Here is a 4,293-nt window from a genome sequence, read left to right as displayed (position 1 = left end):
GAAAAGAAAAGAAAAGAAAAGAAAAGAAGAAAAAAAAACAAATATATATATTTTAGCTACTCATTGGATGGATATCCCATCGCTGTTGTCAGTATCACTGTTGACACTGGAGCTTAATGCATCCTGACTGTACTTGTGATTGTGCTAATCATTATCAAACATGACTTTTTAAAGAAAAACGGATTTGTTTTGATGGGTTGTTTGTGTTTCCACTAGGCTGTGAAACATGACTATCAGCTTCGAACCCTACAATGGGAGTCAGTAAAGCTTACAATGGAAAGCTAACGCTCTTCAAATGCACTGTTTTACTCCATTCTCTACTGTGTGTGACATGTATAAAATTTGATTTATTATTTAACTGACACTGTATATTTTATTTTATTTTATTTTTTTATTTTAGCTGAGAGTGGAGAGTGGGAGTGGTGATTTAACTCGCAGCTACACAAGCACCCCTAATTCATGTGAAGATTTCAATTCTGCTTGTTGATAAAGAAACATTGTAACTGTGCTCAGTGGCTGTTTTGTGGCAGAAAGCAAAGTGATGACCTGAGAGTTTGGCTGTTTCATTTTTTTTTTTTACCTTATGCTGGGAATTCAGTTGCAAATTTCAGCATAGTAGACAGTTTGAATTTATTGAGAAAAAATATATATGTACATATTTTTTTTCAAGATTCATCTAGCATCCCACTTGAACACAGTCATGTATAGTTGTTGACTGCTGTATTAAGGCAGACTTTGAAAATGGCAACTATTTATAGAAGACATACTGCTGCCCTCATGCTGTTACCAACATCACATTTGATGCAAGCATTCAAAATCATCATGTGTCTGTGGCCATACTTTACAGTAACCAGACTGGTTGTGATTTTCTTAGTCATTTAAAAACAACCCATTTTGAAACACGAAACTATTTTTTTGCATTTTTTTTATTTTATGTTATTTTATTTTTATTTTATTTTATTTTATTTTGTCAAATCAAACAAAAAGAAATATGCATAGGTTTTCTCCAAGTACTCCAGTTTCCTCCCATAGACCAAAAACATTCACGTTAGTGTAAGAAAATTCATATTCAATAAACTGAAAACGATATTAAAAACACCATTGTTAAATAAAATGATTTGTAGAAGGAATCAAACCATACAACACCAGAATTCTGGATCTGAGTGAGGCTTATTGTCACTCAAGCTGACAGGAAACCAACACTCCCGAAAAACCAGGAAGTTCATCTATTTATACAGGTTCTTCAATGCCTGTGTTCGCCCCCTACTGACCTACGGCTGAATCACAGGCATTCAGACAAAATCCTCAGCTAATGTCATCACAATGTTTAATTATGTGTTGTCACAGATATTTCGGACATGTAACTAATCTATTATCAGTCAAACCAAAATAGATTAAACACTGTCAACATTACAAAAAGGAAAACCTAAGAATATAGTGTTGTGCTTTTAACATCAGTACTAACCTCTAATATCTTTATATTTCTTCCTTTGAAATATTGGCAACTCAAGATTATCACTAAYTGTGAATGGTTGTCTCGATGTGTCCCTGTGGAATTAGACCTGTTCAGGGTGCATCCTGCCTCTTGCACAGTGACTGCTGGTTATGGGCACCAGTGATTCGTGAAGACAGAAGCTGGTAAACATAATGGATTGATGATGAAAAACATTTTATTTAATGAKGTAGCTTTTTTTTCAGTTTGCAACGTGGAACTCAGTGAACAGGGATTCTGCGAAAACTGGAATCTAAGAAAACTGCTTTAACAGTTCATGAAACATCATGAATTGTATTTGAACAAAAGCAAGTTGTTGTTGTAAGCACTTTACCTACGATTATATTCAAGACATTTAAATGGGGTTTTCCACTTGAGCTGCAGTGTATTTGAACTAATTTTACAAATGGATTGGCGCCCATTGTACAGCTTAAGACAAAAAGCTCTGTTTCAATGCTGATAATCCAGCTTGGCACTTAGCAGACTGTATATAAATCTCTAATGCTGTCATTCTCTCTGTATATATAGTTTTCTTTTCCAGTCTCTTTCCCCCCTGCTTTCTTTTCATTCAGATTTTGCAGCAGGATATGAGAGCTCAACAAACATATGGCATCAAAACTGCACCGACAAGGCGATAATTTTCTCTCTGTTCCCCTTCCAAAAATTTCATCAACCTTGCTTGTGTCTCCCAAATTACATGAGCGGCTCGCACGAGCTGTGTACTCTTCGCCGAGATCTCATGGGAGAAAACTGACGCTCTGTACTCTGAGCACACACGGGGCTAGAGAACAAGCTTAGCTGGGACAACTCTGAAGTGAGATGCAGTAAGAGGTTATTATACTGTCAGTCCCTCGGAGAGATGCCTAGATGCTCAGCAATATATTGGATTTGGCGCAGRGATGACTGTCAAGTACGTCTGTGGCATTTTTATTGTGTTTTTCTCAAAATTTATGAGTGCAAAATTATTTCTTTTTCTTTGTGTTAGAAGCGTTCAACTGCAGTCAACTATTTTTTTTTCACCAGCGTGCGAAATTGGACTAAACTTTTAGCAAGTCTGTCTTGACAAAAACAAAGAGTTTTGCTGTTCTGTCCAAAAGGTTTCCTTTTTTTTCTATCGAGTGCAGCTTCTGCACTGATCCAGACATAATGCATTTTCCAGGTCCAAAGTCTCTGCACACTGCCCAGAAAACAGATAAATATTTAATAAGCCAACCTTCTGTCCTGTTAACCAGCCCTCCCCTCCCCGAAGGCAATGGGCTACATTGCGAGAGCACGACAGGACGCAAGTGCCATGTCGGTCCTTGAGAATCAAAGCTCGTGTAGGGGACAAAGTGTGCCCTGCTCACCTGTGGATGCCTGTTTGCCTGGCTACGAGCTCTGCACAGATGCCAGTACACAACAGATGATTAAACACAGAGACTCAGAACAATTACAAGGGGTTGCTGCCCTTCCACGATAAAACAGAGCAACCTCTTCAGAGCAGAAGTAGGATTCATCATGCAAGGATGCTAAGAAAAAGGCATGGCAAACACAGTACAAAAACCTTTCTAAGGCTGAAAAACAAAATGTAAACATTATATGATGATTACTGTTTGGAAAATTTCACAAATTTCCATTTTAGTAACCATATTCTGATTACAATATTTTCTTTTGTCTGAAATGGGTCAAAAACACACAAACATATTCTGAACAACAGCATAGTCAGTATACATCCATTTATTGTGAAGAGTGAGTCGTGATGCTCTTTAAGGTCTGCCTTTGTTTAAGATAGGTGTTAATGTCCATGATGGAACACATTAGAAGCAGATGCCACATGAAACACTGAATTGATCATAATAAGCCTTGCTTAACTGTGTAAATGCTTTCTGTCTTACTCTCTCCACCTTTCCTTTCTTTCTTACCAATCAATACCTTGTTTGTACTGTAATAACATACACGTGTAAAGCCTGGACTAGAAAAGAATTTGTCACTAATCCTCAGATTTTGGTTTTGCCTTCAAGGCACATTGGTAATCAGTTGGGTGTGCAGTGTACGTTAAATCACACAAGGAGAATGGAAGCATAGTCAAAAAGCTTTTGTAAAGTCAAACAAGTACAGTTCTCTGTGATTGAGTTGTTCTGTGCTCCAAATGATGCAAACGAGTTTCAAATATTACATGACACAAGTCTGAGGATGTTCTTACTTTAAATGGTCATTTCCAGAAGTGTAAAAAATAGCAACCTAAACATACAATAACTGTAATTAAAAAGACTATGTGTAAATGATTTTCGGTTGACCACCATTTTCAGGCCTTTGCCATCTGTATCTAAGAAAAAAAAAGAAAAAAATGGTTGTATTTTAACTGTACTGGTCTGTGAATCTATGACGCTTTTGCTCTGTATATTTGGAAAATAAAACTGATGTTTGATTTTGTGTTTATTTTTACTGGTCTCTATCATTGAAAACCTCATGAGTAAATTTTACAAAGTCAATAACAGACCAGTAAGTAAAGGAGGTAAATCAGTGGTTTGTGATCAGTTAGCAAGCTTTTTTATTTTAAGGTTTTTTTTTTGTTTGTTTTACATTGGGTTTGCATGTTATTAGTTTTCCTTACAAGATCTCAATCTATACGTTTTTTTTGGAGGTCACAACCACCATTGAATCAACCTTTAAACACTAAACACTTGTTCAGGTCAAAATCATTAATGGACCATGTGGGGCCCTTCTTCACCACCTTAGGCTAAGGACGAGTGGGCATAAATGTGCATCATAACTCTATACTGTACACAACAGTAACATCAGCAACATTTATATATATATAT

The sequence above is a fragment of the Austrofundulus limnaeus genome, unplaced genomic scaffold, assembly GCF_001266775.1.
Source record: "Austrofundulus limnaeus strain Quisiro unplaced genomic scaffold, Austrofundulus_limnaeus-1.0 Scaffold2956, whole genome shotgun sequence".
NCBI classification, from domain to species: Eukaryota; Metazoa; Chordata; class Actinopteri; order Cyprinodontiformes; family Rivulidae; genus Austrofundulus; species Austrofundulus limnaeus.
This window is presented reverse-complemented; position numbering follows the sequence as displayed.